Below are 23951 nucleotides of genomic sequence, written 5' to 3'. Positions count from 1 at the left end.
TTCAAAGGAAAAGATACTGGGGTGAGAGACATCCCCAGATCGCTCTCCTTGAAACAATCATAAGCTGAACATCTAAAACTCAACAAAAAACACCCAAACTGCACACCAGCACGTCTGAGCATGGGATCTGTACATAAGAGTTACTCAGGTACTTTAAAGCATTATATAAAGCAGGGCTCCAAGAGTCTTAGACGCCACCTACTGGAAACTAAAAGAATAGCAACTTCTTTGCAGCAGTCTACAGACTTTTATACTCTTCCATTAATGCCCTGGTGGAGAAATAGCCCATAAAACACCATGAACAACCAAGGTGGGAAAGTATCTCAGAAATAAAAGAAAAAATGGAAAATAAGCTTAGAGACATAGAAATATGTGACTTAAATGACAAAGAATTTAAGATAGTACTTCTGAAAAACTCAATGAGATCGAAAACAAATCATATCAACAATTTCGGGAATTGAAAAACAACTAGATGAGCAGGGCAAGGAGATTGAAACCTTCAAAAAGAACCTAATAGAACTTCTGGAGATGAAGAACACACTGCAAGAGTTGAAAAATGAAATAGCAAGATTGGGAAATAGAGTTGACCAAATGGAGGAAAGGATCCATGATCTCGAAGACAGAAAGCTAGAAATGCATCAGAAAGAAGAAGAAAACCAAAGAATGAAAAATAATGAAAGAGAAATACAAGAACTAGCTGATACCATCAGAAGGGGAAACATAAGAATAATAGGTGTTACCAAAGGCAAGGAAAAGGAGCAAGGACTAGAAAGTATTTTCAGACAAATAGTGGATGAGAATTTCCCAAATATAAGGAATGAGCTGGAGCTTAGAATTCAAGAAGTCAACAGAACACTCACTTATTTCAACCCAAAAATGCCTTCGCCAAGACACATTGTATTAAAGTTATCGAAAATCAACGACAAAGATAGAATTCTAGAGGCAGTCAGGGAGAAGAAAATGATAACATATAAAGGTAAATTTATTAGATTATCATTGGACTTCTTAGCACAAACTTTACAAGCCAGAAAGGAATGGAATCAAATACTTAAACTATTAAGTGAAAGGAACTACCAGCCTAGAATAACGCATCCAGCCAAGCTCTCTTTTAGATATGAAGGAGAAATTAAGACCTTTCCAGACATACAAAAAATTGAAGGAATTCTCCACTATGAGACCTGAACTACAGGAAATGATGAAAGGGATCAGCTCACCTAAAACAAAATAAGAACAATAACAAAAACACATAATTAGGAGTAAAGTGACTATTGGGCAAATAGAAGCAGAAGAGTATAACCCTCACTAAGAACAGAGAATTATAGCTTAAATAATAAGTTAATTGTTATAACAAGATAGTAATGAATGTTCAGCATACATAGGGACAAATTGAGACAACAATGACTAAAAAGGGGAGGATTCAAAGATCCAAATTCTCAAAGAGGAATGTAGATAACGCATATGCAGAAGAAAATGCGTGATTGTGTATATACACACACACACACACACACACATATGTGTATGTATATATATATATACACACACACATATATATGTATACACACACACACACACATATATATATAACTATCTTTTCCATATTCGTAACGGTAAACACACACCAAAGATTCAGAACTGAAGTATATAACATAAAACAAGAAGAACCAGAGGCAAAACACACAAATGCCAATCAAAATAAAGAAAATAGAAACACAAGAACAAGGAAGCAATGGACACACTGAGCTACCAGAAAGCAAAAGAATAAATGACTATAAAAAGACCTCATATTTAAATAATCAATCACCCTAAATGTAAATGGACTGACCTCACCAAGAAAAAGGCACCGAGTTGCAAAATGGATCAAAAAACAAAACTCAGCCATATACTGCCTCCAGGAGACACATCTCAGCTCCAAAGACAAATATAGACTCAAAGTGAAAGCATGGAAAATGATATTTTGAGCAAATGACATTCGGAGAAAAGCAGGAGTAGTGGTACTAATATTGGACAATCTAGACTTCAAGATAAAAAAGTAAAGATATTGAGGGACACTTCATAATGATAAAGGAATCATGCACCAAGAAGACATAACAGTTATTAATATCTATGCTCCCAATCAGGGAGCCCTGAAATATGTAAAGCAATTACTAACAAAACTAAAGGGAGAAACAGACCAAAACACTATCATAGTAGGGAACCTAAATTCCCTACTGTTAGATATGGACAGATCATTCAAACAGAAAATCAATAAGGAAATAACATCCCTAAATGACACGTTAGACCAACTGGACATAATTGACATTTACCGAGCCTTCCATCCCCAAACACCTGCTTATACATTCTTTTCTAGTGCACATGGAACATTCTAAAGAATCAACCACATACTGGGACACAGAGATGGCCTCAACAAATATAAGAGAGTTGAAATCACACCAACCATATCTTCTGATCATAATGCTTTGAAACTAGAGCTCAACTGCAAAAAGAAAGCAGGAATAACCACAAATACATGGAGATTAAACAATATGCTACTGAAGAATAACCAGATCAGAGAAGAAATAAAAAGAGAGATCAAGAGATACATAGAAACGAATGATAAATGATAGTACAACATATAAATATTTTTGGGACATGGCAAAAGTAGTCATAAGAGGAAAGTTTGTATCGTTAGAGGCCTACCTCCAAAAACAAGAATGATCCCAAGTAAACAACCTAATGTTTCATTTTAAAAAAAAACTAGAAAGGGAAGAACAAATGAAGCCTAAAGTCGGCAGAAGGAAAGAAATAATCAAAATTAGAACAGAAATCAATGAAATTGAAAACAAAAAATCAATCTAAAAAAAGCAAAAAAAAAAAAAAGCCGGTTCTTTTAGAAGATTAATAAATTCGATAAATCTCTGGCTAGACTGTTGGGAGCCATTTCAATGCAGTATGAAACTGCCAGTAAAGCTGGGAGTTTTGCAGAGTTGGCAAATTGCGCAGTCTGCTGGCCCGGGAGGAGGTACACCTGGCTTGGGGGAGAGAAACTGAATGTCCTTTCCCCATGGAAAAGAGTATGTTAAGATAGCTACAAGGTTTCCTGAGTAAATGGCAGCAACTGTTTATATACTTAGAGGTTTTTGCATCTTACGCACTCTGTAGGGTATAAATATGCTTTGCTAAATAAACTAGGGGCTGCTCGGTATTGACTGGGGGCCCTCCAGACTCTGTCTCTTCTCTGTTTTTTTCTCAATCCTCACTCCCCTTCTCAGGTGCTGTTCGACTTTAGCCAGCTGGCTCCGGCACTAGATTCACTAAAGAAAAAAGAGAAAGGACAAAAATAAAATCAGGAATGAAAGAGGGGAAATTATGACTGATATCACAGGAATACAAAGTATCATACCCGAATACTATGAAAAATTATATAACGCCAAATACAATAACCTAGAAGAAATGGACCAGTACTTGGAAAAATACAACCTTCTTAGACTGAATCAAGAAGAACTAGAAAATATAAATAGACCGATCAGCAGTATGCAAATTAAAACAATTATCAAAACCTTCCAAAAAGTAAAAGTCCAGGACCAGATGGTTTCACCAGTGAATTCTACCAAACATTCAAAGAAGATTTAATACCTAATCTCCTCAAATTCTTCCAAAAAATCAAAGAGGAGGTAGTACTTCCCAACTAATTTTATCAGGCCAATATTACCCTAATACCAAAACCTGGTAAAGACAATACAAAAAAAAGAAAACTACAGACCAATATCTCTCATGAACACAAATGCAAAAATCCTAAATAAGATATTAGCGAACCGAATACAGCAATATATGAAAAAGATTATACACCATGATAAAGTGGGTTTCATCCCAGGGGCACAAGGATATTTCAACATATGCAAATTGATTAATATGATACAACACATTCAATCAAAAAATGGGTAGAGGACCTGAAAAGACACTTCTCCCTAGAGGACATACAAATGACCAACAAACATGAAAAGATGCTCAACATCACCAGCTATTAGAGAAATGAAAATCAAAATCACAATGAGATACCATCTCACATTTATTAGAATGGCTATAATCAATAGGACAAGTAATAACAAATGCTGGAGAGGATGCGGAGATAAAAGAACTCATACACTCAGCTATAAGAAGAGATGAAATACAGCCATTTGCAAGAACATGGATGGAACTTGAGATAATCATGGTAAGTGAAATAAGCCAGAGAGAAAATTGAAAATCACATGATATAACTTATATGTGGGATATAAGCCTAAAAGCAACAAAGGAACAGGACAAACAAACAGAGACTCATGGACATGGACGATAGACTAGTGGTTACAAGAAGGTAGGGGGTGAGGGGGGAGCTTTTTACTTTGATGTCTTCTAGGGTGAGGGAGGAGGGGGAAGGTAAATGTAGTAAAAGGGGTCAAATATAGCGGGTACGGGAGGGAGAAGTGGGTAAAGGGGATCAAACATGTGATAGCTGAAGGAAACTGGACTCTGGGTGGTAAACACACAATAGAATACACTGATGTTAAATTATATTGTACACCTAATAATTATATAATTGTATTAACCAATGTTACCCCACCAAACTTAATTTTTAAAAACGTATATCCATTTTAAATTTTTTGAGAAACCTCTAGACTATTTTCCATAGTGGCTATACCAATTTGCAATCCCTTCAATAGTGTATGAGAGTTCCCTTTTTCTCCACATCCTCATCAATACTTGTTCTTTGATTTATTGATGATAGCTATTCTGACAGGAGTGAGGTGGTATACATGCATACTATTTTTGTAGCGTAGGTGTTATCATGTTCACCTCATACTTACTATTTTTAATTAAAGAGATTCTTTGAGTATGTGTGAGGAATAAGATGATTGACAACTATTGAAAAATTATTAAGGGCAGGATTACCATATACATTTTCTAATTTAGTCTTCAAAGGAACCTACATTTTCACTTTTTCCCCCCAAAAATAAGCTATAATTTAGAATCATTTATATTAAATATTTATTGTCATAATAATACCCTATAAGAAAAAAAAAAGTCTGAGTGGCATAGAGCAATAAGATCCATTGATCATGAATGTAGGGTGGTTGGATATGTGGGTCTGCTGATATTTACAGCACTTGCCCATATTGGCTCTGGTAACAGGCCTCACCTGAGTTGAAGGAAACTTGACTGCTCTATGTAGACCTCATCCTTCAGGAGTCAAGTTAGTAACATGTTCTTTTCATGGTGATAGCAGAAGAAATAAGCACAAGCAAATGCTTTACAAGTCTCTGCTTGTCTCATGCATTCTAGAATTCCACTGACTAAAGACAATGATGTGACCAAGACCAAATCAAAATGGGAAAGCCTTGAAAAATTATGTGACAGAAAGTGTACATCCAAAAAGAGATAAAAATGAAAAGCCTTTAAGGAAATTATCACATGATAAAAAATATTTTTCTATGTTTTTCTATATATCTATAGATATAGATAGATGATAGATAGATAGATGATAGATCTAGCCTACAAAGGACAACTATAAAAATACTCTGGGGCAGCAGAAGCATAAGTCTTTTGAAAAATGTATGGCATCCACAATGTAAACAATAGTTATTGAGAAGGTGGATATGTAGTAAATATTATTGATCTTTTTAGAATTCAGAATGTTTTATGAAATTTCCTTGAGTCTCAGAAAGTGGAAGCAGATGCAGCCAGATTTGGGTTATTGCTGGATGCAGTGTTTCAAATTTGGCTGCCTCTGACCTCTGACACCTGTTCTCATTGTTAGCCATTGTAGGGAACCGAATACAGGAGAGAGAGAGAGAGAGAGAGAGAGAGAGAGAGAGAGAGAAGGGTGAATATCACCAAACTGATCTCTTACATCAGCATAAATGGACTTAAAAAAATTGTCCAAATGTAGAAAATTTACTTCAGCAAGTGACTTCTCAACTCTTTCACCTTCAGATCATGTTATTGTTCTCATTTGTCCTACTAAGAACTAGACAATTTAAAACAGGGTAGTGATGTTAAGCATCTTTTCATATACCTGTTGGCCATTTATATGTCCTCTAGGGAGAAGTGTCTGTTCAGGTCCTCTGCCCATTTTTTGATTGGATCGTTTGTTTTTTTTGTTGTCGTTGTTTTGAGTTGTGTAAGTTCTTTGTATATTTTGTATATTAGGCCCTTACTGGAGATGTTGCTTACAAATATATTTCCCCATTCGGATGGTTGTCTCTTTACCTTGTTGATGGTTTCTTTTGCTGTGCAGAAGCTTTTTAGTTTGATGTAGACCCATTCATTTATTTTTTCAAGGACTAAATTCAAAGTCCTTGAATTTAGTTCCTATGTTTTCTTCTATGCATTTTATTGTTTTGGGTCTTATATTCAGGTCCATAATCAATTTTGAGTTAATTTTTATATGTGGTAATAGACAACGATCTAGTTTCATTATTTCGCAGGAGGTTTCCAGTTTAGCTATTAGGGAAATGCAAATCAAAACCACAATGAGATACCATCTCACACCTGTTAGAATAGCTGTAATTAACAGGACAAGTAATAACAAATGTTGGAGAGAATGCAGAGAAAATGGAACCTCCACACACTGCTGGTGGGACCGCAAATTGGTACAGCAACTATGGAAAACAGTATGGAGATTCCTCAAAAAATTAAGAATTGATCTGCCATATGATCCAGCAATCCCTTTACTGAGTATTTACCCCAAAGGCTTGAAAACTCATATCCAAAAAGATATTTGCTCACCAATGTTCATATCGGCATTATTCATGGTGGCCAGGACATGGAAGCAACAGAAGTGTCCTACAATAGATGATTAGATAAAGAAACTATGGTACATATATACAATGAAATATTACTCAGCCATAAGAAGTGATGAAATAATGACATTTGCTACAACAAGGATGGACCTTCAGATAACTATGCTAAGCAAAATAAGCCAGACAGAAATTGTTGAAAATCACAAGACATCAATTATATGTGGGGCATAAACCTAAAAGCAACAAATGACCAGAACAAACAAACAGGGACTCATGGACATGGACAATAGACTAGTGGTTACTAGAAACAAAGGGAGGGAGGAGGGAAGAGGGAGGAAATAGATAGGGTAAAAGGGTCAAATATGTGGCGACAGGAGAAATCTAACTATGGGCAGTGAACATACAATGCTATATACATACATACATGTGTGTGTGTGTGTGTGTGTGTGTGTGTGTGTATATATTTAATTATGATGTGTCTTGGGCTGAGCCTCTTTGATAACCAAGACTATTGATCATAATACAAAGAATTATGAATGGAATGTAGAACTAGCACACTTAACAAAATTAAATTGACAGAATTCCATGTTTTATTATAATTAATTTTATCAAAAACCTACTATGTTTTATCAAATTAAAGAGTATTTTTGATGGCAAATGACAGTGATATCTATCTTATATCTAACATTAGGTATTATCCAGCCTTAGAGTTTTATTTCACTGCTATTTTCTTCAAGATGAGCTAGGCTGACCCATGTAGAGTAGAATCTTTGAGGGATGGATTATTTCTGATGATTTTTAAGTGTTTTATTGAGATTACATTATTTGATAAATGGATACAATAGCACATATATGGAGCTGGAAAATAATATAGAGATGAGAGTACCACCCTCATTTCTGCACAGTGGTTAGTACAATAACACCTTCAGCATATATACATATATGCATAAATGAAGGTTTATAAACCTTGTCAATATTGCACATGAAGAAGCTTAAAATAACCCATTCCTACCTGAAACTTGAATTACTATGATCCAATATATCCAAATACATGAAATATTATCATGAGACAATCTTATATGATGATCTTCAAAACATATGTTTCAAATAGGTTCTAGTACTCTTAAAATGCACCTTCTTACTCAAACAACATACAATAAGTAAGACTGTACAAGAATTGATCTCAAAGATGGACATGGACATGGATCTAGGCTACCATGATGTAGCCTAGAATCCCAGGAGAATCAGGTTGGCCACTGGGATAAAACTTTAGATTTTGTCCATGTTAGTGAAATAAAAAAACCTTCTATAGATTTTTTTTCTAGCTAGAGAACCAAAGAGACAGCTTATTGTTTAAGCGATATTCCTGAGTCTTAATTAATTATAGTTCAAAAAAATGTATGTACATTCAATCTAAGTTGTAGCTAAGTAAAACAATAGAGGTTCAGCACTACTTGGTCAAGGTTAAGAACCACTTATAACAAATACCAAGGTCTAAGGTCTACAGAGAAGACTTATTCTGCCAGCACAATTGGTTAAGAATATGTTATACTGGTAGATATTAATATGTAAGTACTATGCCTCTGACATGGAAGAGCTATGATGGGCTAATGATGACAATTCAAGCCAATAAACACACCACAAAAACACTGATGCATTAATTTCTTATTTTTCTAAAAGCAATATGCTTCTATTCTTAATAAAGAATATATTTTAAATAGCAATTTACTACAAAAATCTATCACCTTATTTATCATGAAATGTTCCAGTATCTATATATTACTCATTCGTTCATCTCATTTCAAATTCTGTTCTGTTTTTTTTCTGTTCCTCCCTTCTATCCTCCCCTGCCCTATCTTGTGTACTCATTTGTTTTGTTTTGTTTTATTTTGCTTTCCTTCTAATCTTTCTTCATAATTTTTATTTAGTACATGATGGGGTTCACTAGTTTCTTAGTCAATTATGTCATACGTTTACATAATTTATAAATATATATACTATATGAAACAAATACATGTATATTTCTTTTCAATTTATTGCTCAAGAAATTATTATTTATCAAACATGTAAGTATGTATATATATGTAAAATCAATTTATATTTACTATATAAATACTATGTACATATTTTACTATATCTATGTATATTTGACTATATATATTTTATTATACGTGTATATTTACTATAAATATACTATATATGTATATTTTACTATATATGTATACATATATGCAGTGTATATGTGAATGTATACAAATTTAGAAGTATATATGCACATATACATAATATATATAATTACATATATGCATATGTGCACAGATATACACACACACATGCATACACACACTTCTAAACTTACAATTTATTGTCTAGTTAAGAGGTTGGCAAACTATAACCCACAGAGATAAGTTCAAGCCACCGTTTATTTCTATAAATACAGATTAATTGAACCACAGTCACATCCATATATTATCTATGGCTGCTTTTGTGTTATAACAGTAGAGTTAAGTAGTTGTGACAAAGACTTTAGGACCCCGTAAACCCCAAATATTTACTGTTTCTTTTTATAAAAAGTTTGCCTGGTCTAGTTATTTTTGGAAAATAAGTTTTTTCATAACAGCATTTTTAATGTTTTTATTAATTCAATGAAAAATAATCAGGGTAAACTAGATTACACTGGATGTTAAAAAGTCAAATTGGTGATGATCTTTGCCTTCAGGTGGTATATCTTAGCTGATTCAGAGGAACTGGAAACGGAATAAACACTGCACACAAGGTTGCCTGCCAAAGTACCTCCTTAGTTGGACAAACCATACTGCAACATCTACTTTAATGCTGATGTTAATAAGTGGATATATGTATACACGTACATATACACACATATACATTATTACATATATTAAACCTGTTTACATATATATATATATGTTCAGATATATTCATATATATATTTATTTGACTACTATCAATATGTATAATATATACATCTATTCAATTTTCTTCAAAGCAGTTTAAGCAAATTATGCTTTTATTTACATGTAGAAACTTTTGAACCATATCTACTAGGGTTTTTGAAATCTCCCTAGTCACTTAAGAATATAGCACTTTAAGATTCACAACAGAAAGGGAACTCACAACTTCTATCAGTTCAATATCCTTATAAATGCAAAAATTTTCTTCCTTGGAATGGCTTGAAAATAAAATGCACACTAAAATCTCATTGGAGTCTGCAGAGTACAAGGTACAGATTTTAATGCAATGAACTGAAGTATTGTAATGAGATTCCACCTTATACAGAACAAGAAATCTTAGCAATTGCTTTTTATCAGGAATAGCTCATCTTCCAGCTTTAATAAGCATTAAGGCAGAAATAATTTCAGTGATTTAATTTTTCCACAAAACTTGATGCTGGGTTTCTATATACATTGGTTGTCAGGGATAGTTTATGACTTCACCAGGATTCTTTACTTACCTCTTCTGAGGAGGAAGCAGAGATAAGGAGTCAGTGTCTTAGTAAATGTTTTTGGTTCTTGCTCAAAACTTGTAAATTCAGTGAGCGATTGCCTCCAAATAGTTGACTAGGACTCTCCAGAAATTACCTTCTCAGATACATGTTTGAATCTCACTTTCTCTTCTGTTAAGGAGCAGAGAATTAGGAGTATGGCTATAGGTTTAATTTGACAGAAAATTTAGTTTTGTAGATCGCTCAATAAATGGACTCTATTTTTTTGTCTTGTTGAAATAATTTTTGATAATTCACAATTATGGAGTCATATTTCCTAATTTACATAGTGTTTACTGAATTATATGTTATTTTGACCATGTCATTGTTTCTCCTATTTGCGATAAATTTTTGCACCAAGATTTGGGGCACCAGGAAGGTGGGTCTTGGTGAAGTGACTGTCTAGGGCACACATAATCTCATTCCCTGATATAAAACTATTATGCTACTTAGTGCTATGGTACTTAGTACAAACCAGATATTTAGAAATAATCATGTTAGTTCTACATGTCTAAAATAAGACTGATGTTTTGAAGACTGTCAGTAAAATGTTAACATCTCCATTATTGCTGTTGAAATAAGGCTGAATATATTTTGGGTTTAAATATTGAAATGACACAGACTATCAGTTTTCTCTGGGCCTTTATGATAGTAAGTTCTTTAATTTCAATTAAATACTGTTGATTTACTTTAGCTAAGAAGACGTAATATTAAGTTCATCTATATTTATGTAACTAGTATAATAGCATTCTTTGTATGATTACATAATTTATAAAAGAACTTTAACTTGCTTTATCTCCTTTATTTCACTTGAGTCTCACACACGTGCTGGAGTTTGTGCAGAGAATATTCTGCTACTATTCTGTCCTATTGATGAGTTAACAAAGGCTCAGATATGTTAACTAACATGGCCAAAGCTAAACAGTAACATGGAAGATATAATAATATAAGGTATATTAAAACTATTGTTGAAGCTATATATCCCAATGAGAAAGAGCTAGAATTCTAACCCACCTTCTGGATATAAACTTCTCTATTACAAAGTCTTAAGTGAATTACTACATGCAATTATACGTTTTACAGACATGAAGATTTCTTGATAACCACCTTAATCATTACCAAGGGTCTCCTGTGAGTTATAACAATGTGCCCAGATATTGACGTTAACAGTGCTCAATCCAAGTAACACAATTTGAGAAGTTTATCCTAAAAGCATATAATTTATATAACTATAAATTAACTTTACTAATTTTACCCTAAATTTTCTACTGTTTTCTCAATAGCTTTCTTTTCCCCACAAAATAATTACAGATCAGATGTCTCAATTTCTAGGAGTTCTATGGCTTCCATTTATGAAACATGGGTTGCCAATAGATAAAGTGGATTTTCTAATCACTATACCTCATGAAGTCTTCACTGCAGTCTTTCATTATACATGTATAACACCACTGAGAGTAATTACACATCTCCATTCTATCTCAAACTATACCATAGACATCTTTGAAAGAATACCTACTACAGCAATATTTACGTTTTCCTCAATCATCAGGCATTGGCAAATACTTGACATCTCATCAAATATTACACTAAGTAATGTGTATCTTTGAAAATGGACATCAGACAACAAATTACACTAAAATTATAAAATAAACACTGAAGCAATGAGCTGTCAGCTGCTCATAATATACAGAAATGGGGATTTGTGAAATTATATATTGTCCCTGATAAACAAAAAAAATACAATAATCAACACTTTATATTTAATGGCAGACATAGAATAAATCTATTGACGAAACTGGCTATACACAGTAAAAATTTTCTGTGTCTATGCAAACAGTACATTAAAGGAATAGTTTCAGATCATGATATCAGTTTGAAGTTATCCAAGACGACACTATAGAAAATTCACCCAAAGTTTTTTAAACATTGTTAAATTCGAATAATACAAAACCAACATAGATAAGTAATGTTGTTTTTCAGTGGGATGAGATTTTGATAAATACTGTATAAACTTTGCAATGACATGCAATGTCAAAGATTATAATGCTATTTGCTGTAAGGATAGTATAAATTACAAATGTAATAGCTATATTGAATAAGTACATATGTTAAAAAAGAAATAATTTGAAGATTTTTTAAAATGAGAAACACTATTATAAACATATCTGAGTATTTAACTACATATAGATGTTATGTTTCCATTTGAGAAATTACAAAAATAAAATTTTACATTTAGAAATTTACATATTTCTCAGAAGGCATTGATCCAAATATTTCCAAATTGATATAAACAAATGTAATAGTCTTTGTTATTCAGTCTTTGATATCTGAGACTCATGTATTCCATGTATAACCTATATAACTTAGGGCATGTTGTTAAACTATCTGAGCAGAAGCATAAAAATATGGATAGTAACCATCTTCACATACTCAGAGATATAAATATTATATATGAAAAAAAAACATTATAAACTCTAAGTTACTTATATATTTGTCATGATTCATTTGTTTTTAAATGTCCTTTGGGGTTTATTTTTAAAAATGCTAATTCTGATAACTTCTTTTTGTTGTTATGGAAGATTATTTTGCTTCAGTTTATTTTTGAGGGGATGAGCTACCGATAGCTTCTAATATTAAATTTAAAATATTTAACAAAATATTTGCTGTTGCTGAAACTAAGCATTTAGTTGTTTTGAGAGAAAGAAATATAGTACTTAAAAATGTTAGTAAACAATTAGTTCATTGCACATTCAGAAGTAATGCTATGTTGAAATGTTCTGAAAATATTAGTTATGAACTAGAAAATACTTTTTCTATCAAATAGTCTACTCTAAGATATGCAAATTGCCAATGAATGGAAATTTTACTAACAATAAAAGACTAAGATTAAATATGAACATACTAAATGTAGTTGTTTTCATATGTATTTCAAAATATAAATACAATGTTTGCATGTGTACTTAATCTTATAAAGTATAACAATATAATTTTTCATATTTTTAATGTTCAATAATTCTAATTTAAAATTTAGTTATTGCATTATCTGTAACTTTTAATTCACTTGATATTAATTTGTATAAGGTCTACTATTAATTGTATTTATTAATTCTTTAAAATTGCCAATTAATTTTGATTTTGTAATTTGTAATTTTTTTGTAATTTTTATTTGTCTCTCTACTAGTATTATCCCAACCCCTGGCTAATCTACAATTTTCAGTAATGACAAAATTACAATAATATAATATTCTGACTTTAGATGTTATTAATTTATTAATAAGTTGTTAATTTAATAATCTGATACATTTTTGTATTAAATCTTATCGTAATATTTTCTATACAAAAAAACACGTTAATAATGTATACATTTTCTGAAGGCCAACAAAAACATTATTGCCACTTTTAGAAATCTAGTAAATAATCACTAAGTGCTAATTTTTATGAGTAGTATCAGATAGGAGTACAATTTCATTTTTTGTCCTGTGGTTATTCACTTTTCCCAACACAATATGTTAAAGAGACTATCATAACTAATAAATTGAGTATTCTTAGTTATGTTGTCAAATATTAGTTGACTATAAATGTGAGGGTTTATTTCTAGGCTCTTGATTCTCTCCCGTTAGTCTATGCGTCATTTTTTATGATGGTACACGCTATTTTGATTAGGACAGCTCTGTAGTATAGTTTAAAATTAGAAAGTGTGATGTTTTCTGCTTTGTTCTTTTTTTTTTTTCAATATTTCTTTGGTTATTGAGGGTCTTTGTAATTCAATACAATTTTAGGACTTTTTTTCCTATGAAAACTGTCATTGGATTTTGTTAGAAATTACACTAAATATCTAAAATTCCGAATTGGATCTTGTTAAGGATTGCACTGAAATACAGATTGGTTTGGGTTGTATGAAAATTTTAGCAATATTAATTTTTCATGTCCACAAACAAAGGACATCTTTCCATTTATTATGTCTTTTTCAATTTTTTTCATTGAAATTTTGAGTTTTCAGTGTACAGATCTTTCAGCTCCTTGGTTAATTTTATTTCTATGTATTTTAGTGTTTTTGCTGCTATTATGAATGAAATTGTTTTTTATTTCTTTTTCAGATATTTTGTTGTTAGTGTATAGAAATGCAATTGATTTTTTGTATGTTGATTTTTATCCTGCAGTTTTACTGAATTTGTTTAGTTTGAATAATTTTTTGGTAGCATCGTTAGGATTTTCTATATACAAGATCAAGTCATCAGCAAACAAAAATAATTGTATTTCTTTCTGCTCAAGATGTCTTTTATTTATTTTTCTTACTTAATTTCTCTGGGTAGGACTTTTGTTACAATGTTGAATAGGAATGGTGAGAGTGGGCATCCTTGTCTCATTACTGATCTTAAAGAAACATTTTAATATTTCACCATTAAGTATAATGCTAGGTGTAGACTTGTCATGTATAACCTTTATTATCTTGAGATATGTCCTTTCCATACCCAATTTGATCAAAGTTTTTATCATATAGGAATTGTGTATTTAGTCAAATTTTTTTTTCACATTTATTGAGATGATCGCATTTTTTATCTTTCATTATATTAATATGATGACCACATTGATTGATTTGTGTGTGTTGAACCATCTCAAGAATAAATCCCACTTGCTTATGGTATATAAATCTTTGAATCCACTGCTTTATTCAGTTTGCTAATATTTTGCTGAGTAAATTTATATCTAATTTTTTGGAAGACTTTGAAAAGGATTGGTATTCTTCTTTGAATGTTTGGTAGGATTCACCAGGGCAGCCATCTGGTCCTGGGCTTTTCTTTTGGATTTTTTTTTTTTTTATTACTGATTTAATTCCTTTACTAGGAATTGGTTTGTTCAGATTATCTGTTTCTTTCTTATTCAGTCTTAGGAGGTTGTATGTTTCTAGGAATTTATCTATTTTTTTAAGTTGGGCAATTTGTTACCATATAATTGTTCAAAATCTTTTTTTTTTTTAGATTTTCAATAACAGTTAACATTTAATATTATTATAATCACATTTTATTCTTATATTTCTGTGATATTAGTTGAACAGGCCTTCTTTCATTTTATTTTATTTATTTAGACTTCTCTTTTTCATAGTCTAGCTAAAGATTTGACAATTCTGATTATCTTTTCAAAAATTTAGCTCTTAGTTTCATTAATCTTTTCTATTTTTGATCTGTTTCATATATAACTTGAAATAGGTTAAAGATTTAAACACAAGATGGAGCCATAAAATTCCTAGCATAAAACATAGGGGAAAAATCTCTTTGATATTAGTTTGGCAATATACATTTTTTTATATATATAGCACCAAAAACACAAATAACAAAAGTAAAAATAAATAAGTGAGACTATAATCTAAAAACTTCTATATAGCAAAAGAAACAATCAACAACGACAACAAAGTAGTCAGCCTATGGAATGGAAGAAAATATTTGTAAATTATATATTTGATAAGGAGTTAATATCCAAAATTTATTATGGACTTATATAACTCAATGACTAAAATCATCATCATCATCATCATCATCATCATCAAATGACTTGAATAAAAAATCAGCAGAGGGAATGAATAGACTTATTTTTAGAGAAGACATACAAAAATGACTAATGAGTACATGAAAAAATGCTCAACATCACTCATCATCAGGGAAATTCAAATTAAAGCCACAACAAAAGCATACCTCTTAGAATAACTATCATCAAAATGACAAGGGATAACAAGTGTTGGCAAGAATATGGACAAAAGAGAACCCTTTGCACTGTTGGCGGAAATGTAGATTGATATAGCCACTGTGAAAAAACAGTATGAAGTTTCCTCAAAAAACTCAAACTAGAACTACCATATTATTCAGCAATCCTATTTCTGGGTTACATACGTAAAGAAGATAAATCACTATCTTGAAGAGATATCTGCACTCCCATGTTCAATGCAGCATTATTTATAATAGATAGACATGAAACAACCTAAGTTTCCATAAACAGATGAATGGATAAAGAAAATGTATATGTATATATACATATATTGGAATATCATTCAGTCATAAAAAAGGGCATCCTGCCATTTGAGGCAGCATGTATTGACTTTAAGTGCATTCTGCTAAGTAAAATATATCACATAGAGAAAGATAAATTCCATATTATGTCACTTATATATGGAATCTGAAAAAGCTTAACTCATAAAAACAAATAGTAGAGTGGTATTTGCCAGGAGCTGGGGGTAGGAGAAATGGGAAGATATTAGTCAAAGGGTACAAACTTCTAGTTTTAAAATTAATAAGTCCTGAGGTTCTAATATATAGCATGATGACTAAATGAATAGATTTTAAATGTTCTTATTACAAAAGATAAATTGTAATTGCAATAGATGATGAAGGTATTAATGTTACTGTGGTTATCATTTCATAATATACGTGTATCAAATAAAAAAAATTGTATACTTAAACTCGCAGTGTTACATCTCAATTATATAGAAAAAGAAAACATTTAGGAAACTATAAAACCTAAATGAAATGCTTTGTAATAAATAGTAGCACAAGAGATTTTATTTTAAAGTAATATTCTATTAATGTTTTTCATGTGTCTTGTAAAATCCAATTGGTGGACCCAAAAAGAGAATAATTTCATCAAGTTTAACCCTCTGTATTATATCTCATTTGGCCTCTGAAATAATTTGAAATAATAAAACAAATTTGTGGGGTTTTTTTTTTACTACAAATCTGCACAGAGTTGCATAGGTTTGGATATTTTGGAAAATGTCGAAACAAATCAGGTTCCCTGTTGTTAGGTTTTTCAATTTCAATTATGAGGTATTAGCTACTTATACCTCAAAAGCTAAATAATGGTCAAAGTAGAGAATAAAATATACTTAATATAATTATCAAATAATTACAATTATTTGGAAAGCTGAATGACGACAATGAACCAGAAAATCAGAAAAGTCTAAAGTTGAATTAGGTATAGAGGGTGATTTCAAAACATTAAGAGGTGAGAAAATTAATCAAGCAAATGTATGAAAACAGTTTTGTAATACTCAAGAGATAATGAGTAGATAATATTGGAAGGAGTAGAATAGGGTTAATGTAGAAAATAAAACATATCTGTTGTTTGCTGACCAGTATCCTTACCTGATAAAAGTATCTCTAACTTTCTTTGGGAGAATGCCTCTCTCTAAATTCACAGTCATGACATTTACATGGAATTCACTTTGTTCTTGGTTATAGTGAGTAATCATAATTGGATACAATAAGGATAGTCTTCATTTGGCCATTGTGTTGATTTGTTCATGGGTGAGTGTATAACAACTGACTCAATATTGTGAATATCTCGACATTTTCTGAGACTGTTTGGACACAAGTCTGTTTTCCTCTGAAGAATATGAATGATAAAAATAGTTAGTGCCAGTAACTGCTGGCAGTAATGTTGATACTGGCACAGGAATTTTTTGTTTGTTTGTTTTGTTTTTTAAGCTTGAAGATGATTACCCAATAAGAATGGTACATGAGATAAACCGGGCTGGTGATGATAGAGTACTACATCAAACTGTAACTGAACTAGATATTCTTCTATGATTTACAGCTATATAAGCCAATAAACTTTCCCTTTTAATTTAAGCTACTTTGAGTTGAATCTCTTTCACTAAAAATAATAGTTATATAAGACTAGCATTTATATTGGCAAATAGGTTTGAGACCAGACTCTTCTAAAATCTGAAAGCCTGAGAAATTATTCTAAAATAAGTGGTGAGAAAATATTGAAGTATGAACAATGTACTTACAAAATTACAGTGATATGCATGATTTTTTTAAAAAATATTTTGTCAATGGATTATATAGAAAATAAATGAAACAAAAAGAAAATTATTCATATATGAAATTATAAGATATTGAAATAAGGTGATGGTTGGAAAATAAATTAATACGAGATCCAATTTGAAAATATTATAGAAATATTTGCCGAGGTTCTGGAAGAGAAACTTAAATTGTATAAATTAAAATATTTCAATTTTTTGTTAGATTATTATTATTTTGTTTGTACTGAGTGTTTTGGCAATTTACACCATTCTCATGTTTACAAGTGAATAGAGGAATAAAGAGAGTCTGTGAATGTGAGCATTAAATACCAGTGTTACTTAAACACCGGGATAAACAAAAATGCTCTTTATACTTCATGCCTTCAAGGGAGAATAAACCCCTGCCAAACATTACACCAGAATGTCTGTTCAACCCTATAGATCCTGGAGAAATTGCTTAGCTCCGATTCTATTTCTGATGTATACGTAGGAAATCTCAGCCACACTTACTCTGATTACATGCTTTTTGTTAATAAGCTTACAAAGCATCACTTTAATTTTTTTTTCTCATTAGATATCAGGTAGAGACAAATTGCTTGAACTTCTTGTAACAACATGAGTGCTGCTCATATAGAAAGGAGACCTAAGTTTAGACCTTTACTTTTCTGCTTATGATCTTTGCAATCATTAAAGATTAAACCATTTTGAGTGTCCATTTTTTGATCATTTAATTAAAAATACTACCAAAATTCATGCATGCTATGAGAGCTAAAATAAATAATGTCTAGAAAATCCAGCAATTAGCATAGGTTGTGAGCAGCATATAGTTACTAATCTTGGAATCTTTAGATACAATATAGAAGAAATATCATATGTCAAATATAGGTAAAGATGGTACCTAAATAGACGGAGATATTAGATATATGTATAAATAGGTTCCTCCATGATCAAAATGCATAGATAGATATTGAGGGGGAAAATGTGGAAGAAAAGGGAATATTGAACTTTAATTTTCTGTGTGACAGTATCTAATTATGTCTCTCTATTCTAACTCTGGCATATTATTGCAATGTCTCATAGGTGAAGAGACCATGCAATTTATCATATAACATGGAATATTTGGGAAAGAAGGAATCTGCTATTAACACTTTGTGTGTGTTTTTTGTGTGTGTATGTTTTTACAGGAAAAAGGCTTAAAACTAATTATTTATCTTATTCTTAGATTTTTTGTGCCAGTTTAGAAATATAGAGATCTCTAGTAAACTAACTTTTAGTGCAATTAATTTGGTTTACATCCTTAGAAAGAAATAATTCAATAAGAATTAATACTAAATATGTATTGGTAGTATTTGATGTTCTTTATTTGGGAGTTTTATTAAATTCTGTTACACCGGAATGTCTTTTATCTGCTTTCTACAGACTACTTTTAAGAATAACATTGTAATTTTGGTATAATAGAATTTTAATTAAAATAATGTCAACTATATTTTAAAGTGTACTTTATGATGACTTTTGACAAATGGAATAAACCACACCCTAGTCAAGATTTTGAATATCTCAATTAGCCCCCTATTTTTTATGTCCCTTGCCAATTGATTTCTGCCTTCTTGAGGACAACCGCAGTTCTGATTTCTATCACCATACTTTATTTAGCTCTGCCTGTTCTAAAACTTTAAATAAATGGCACACTATGATATTTACTATTTTCTGTCTGACTTTCATCCATAGTAGTATTTTAGCAACTCATTCTTTTTGTCACTTATTAGTAATTTGTTCACTTTAATAATGGACATACTCCATTGAATGAATATATTACTATCTGTTTGCAAATACTACTGATAATGGCATTTAGTTGTTTCCAATTTGGTCTTTTTATAGATGCAGGTGGTATGTACATTCATTTCCACATCTTGTTTTTGAAAATATGTTTTCATTTCTGTTGGATAAATACCTAAAAGTGGAATTGTTGTGTTATAGAGAAGATACCACATTACAGTGTTCCAATGTTATTTAACTGTCATTCTTTTTAACAGCAATATACAAGAGTTTCATTTACTCCTCATTTTTACCAATATTTTGTGTTGTCAGCCTTTGAAAATATTTACCATTGTAAAGATTGTATATAATTGTATCTCATGATTTTAAATGTCATATCCCTGATGAGTATAATGTTGAAAATATTTACATGTGCTTATTGACCTTTCCATTATAAAGTATGTGTTCAAGTCATTTATCTATCTATATCTTAGTTATTTTTTAAATATTTTCTTATTGAGTTATAATATTTTCTTATGTATGCTGTATAAAAATCATTTCTCATAGGTAGATATTATAAATAGATTTTATAAGTGTTGCTTCATTAATAATTTTGTTAATAGTGTCTCTTAAAAAACAAAGGTTTTATTTTAAGGATGGTACTTTCTGTTTCAGGCCAAGAAATTTTTGCCATTCAAACAAAGGTTAAGGCATTTTCTTAAGATTTCTTCTAGGAGTTCTGGAGTTTACCTTCTATGGTTATGGCTGTGATCCAACTCCATTTAATTTTTATGTTTGAGATGAGATAGTGGTTGAGATATATACACATTTTTTTTTCCATTCGCTTGTCCTATAATTTCAACTCTATTTGTTAAAAAGATTTTTCTTTTGCCCACTGGATTGCTTTTGAGATTTTATTGAAAATCAGATGATGTTATATGTTAAGCACTATAATCTGTGCTAAGTTCCAACATTTTTTCTCCTTTCATGTAAATACCACACTGTCTTGATTATTGTAGCTTTAGAGTAATTATTAAGATCAGGCAATGTAAGTCCCAAAATTCATTTTTTTAAAAATAGTTTTGGTTATACTAGGTACTTTGCATTTACAAATGAATTCTAGACTATGTTCGATATTGTATAGAAAATGCTTGTTGGGAATTGGATTGGGAATGTATTAAATCTAAATATCAATGAGAATTATTCTTTTAGCAACATTTTGTCTTCCAATCAATTAAATGTTATATCTTTTGATTTGTTATTCATATATTTTTCTCATAGAACTGTTATGTTTTGTTTTCTTTATAGAGATATTGTGTATCTTTTGTTGAATTTATCATTATTTTAAAAATATTTTCTGATGCTAGTGTAAATTATTTCTAAAAGTTGTTTTTCAAATTTTTACTCCAAATATATAGAAATCAATTTGCTTTTACATATTAATGGAATATATTCTCACATTATTAAATTCAGTTATTAAATATTTTATTTTAATTTTTGTGTAAATTCTTTAGAAATTGTACATACACAATGGAAAGTTCTGTAGATAAATATGTTTTATATTTCCCATTCCAATGTTTGATTTTTAAGTTTTATTACATTGATTAGGACCCTATATATATTGAAGAAAAGTGGTCAGAGTATGCATCTATATTTTTTTCTCAAACTTAGGTGAAACTGTTCATTCTGAAACTTTAAAATGTGATAGTAAAGCAAGTTTTATGTATTGAATTCAGGGTTTCTTTTTTTATGAGAATTTCTATGTAATTTGGTATTTGTCAAACAATTTCATTATTGATGTGGTGATCATATGATTTGTATCCTGTATTTGTTCCCTATATTTGGTTAAATAATTAATTTTTTTAAATGTTTAACCAAATATATTTTGAAATAAATTTGCTTTTCATGACATATTGTCATATTTTATCATATCATTTGATTTGGATTTTGTTATTGATTTTGAATCTGAAATGAACACATAATTTTATTTTCTTCTGAAGTATACATCTAATTCTAGTACCAGGATTATGATGCTTTCATAAAATAAATAAGGAATCATTTTTATCCCTCTGTTTTCTGAAAGAATTTCGTTTAGATAGATAATATTTGTTGTTTAAATATTTGTGGAAAACCCTGGTAAGGTTTGGTGGCCCTTATGTTTGGGAAAGGTTTTTTGGGAAAGATTTTTGAGTTCATTTTTTAAAATACATAGAAAAGGCCATTCATATTTTTTATCTTATTTTAACAGTTTCTGTTATTTGTATGATAAAAAGAATTTGGCAAATTCATGTCAGTTCTCAAATTCATTGACATTGTTATTGATAACAGGTTATTTTTTTATTACTTAATGTTTGTATAATCCACAGTATTCTTTTTCCAATTACTGATATTGATAAACTGTGTTTTAACTCTTTTTTCTTAATCAGTAGAGGGTTTTTAAAAAATACTTTTTCAATGAATTATACTTCATTTTGTTGGTTTTCTTGTGTTAATTTTCCTGTTGTCTATATTGTACCCATTCCTTCTACTTTTTTAGATTTAAAATTTTGTCTCTTCTTTCCCTTCTTAAGTAGAAGCTTAATTGGCTTATAAATCTTTTTTTTTTCCCTAACATATGCACTCTAAAGTATGAATTCTTTTCTGAACACTGTAGTACTTCATAAAGTTTAATTTGTTATATTTTTATTTGCATTGATGTAAACTCTTTACTGATGTCTTTTGCTATTTCTGTTAAGATACGTAGAAGCAAGTCACCATTTTCCAATAATTTGGAAATTTTCATTATACCTATTACTGATTTCATTATTGATTTCTAATTTAATTCTATTGTCCAAATAATGTGATTTCAGGCATTTGAGATTTCACTGAGGCATATTTTATGGAAAAGCATATGTTCTACTTGATAAATGTTTAATAGGTCCCCAGAAAGAATATCAACTCTGTGGGTTTGGGATGCAATGTTCTATAAATGTCAATTATGTCAAGTTTTTAAACAGTGTTTCTCAAGTCATCTATATGTTTACTGGTTGTTTTATTCTACTTGCTTTACCAATTACTGAGAATGGAGTTTTAAAATTTCTAAAATGATTTAAATCTGTCTATTAATACTTTCTTTAATTTTGTAAATATTTGTTTAATGAATGTTGAAACTCTATTATTAAGTGCATGGATCCTTAAGATTTTTATATTTTAAACCAATCTTTTTGTCAATAAGAAATTTCTTTATTATCTCTTATAATATTATTTATCTCAAAACCTATTTTTTCTGAAATTTATGTGGCCCCTCCCACTTTTTTTATGGTTACACTTGTATGATATATCATTTTTGAGTATTTTACTTTTAAGTACTTAAACTTCATATACTTGAAAGGTATATTTTATAAATGACATATAGTTAGATCTTATTTTTTATACCATTTTAAGTATATTTCTATTTGTATTTATATAACATATACTTAACATAATTAATAACTTTGTTAGGTTTATTTCTACTTAAATCTTCAGAATTTATTTTCTATTTTACTATCCCTTCTCATTTTTCTTCTTTTCCTCAGAGATAAATCAAGTATATTTCTACATTTTATATCTTTATTTTTATTTGCTTTTCTAACTATAACTCTTGGTTTACATTTTAACTGGTTGCTCTACAGATTAATATAAACTTTTTTCATAACTTATTGCACCCTAACATGAATTATTGTTACACCACATCACATATATATTAAGAACTTTAAATCAGTATATATTTACATGATAAAGTATATAAACAGTAACAAATTATTTTTTATCTTTGTCCTACTGTTATATATTTTATGACTGTACAAAATTATGTATCTCCAAATGCAGCGTTAAGGTTATTGTTTCATAAAGAAAATTTTTAACATTTCTCATAGTTCTTATCCTGTGCTGGCAAATTCACTCTGTTTACTTAAATATGTCTTTATTTTACACTTATTTTAAAAAAGATTTTAATTGAATATAAAAGTGTTGGTTGATTTTATTTTTACTCAGATATATTTTAAAAACTTTAAAGAGTTTTTAAAAAAAACTTTTCATCATTCTCTGGCATATCTGCATACAATAAATCAGCTATAATTTATATTGCTTTTTTACTTTAAATAATTTGTCTTTTTTACTTGAC

Source organism: Rousettus aegyptiacus, unplaced genomic scaffold (assembly GCF_014176215.1).
Source record: "Rousettus aegyptiacus isolate mRouAeg1 unplaced genomic scaffold, mRouAeg1.p scaffold_m13_p_4, whole genome shotgun sequence".
Classification (NCBI taxonomy): Eukaryota; Metazoa; Chordata; class Mammalia; order Chiroptera; family Pteropodidae; genus Rousettus; species Rousettus aegyptiacus.
This window is presented reverse-complemented; position numbering follows the sequence as displayed.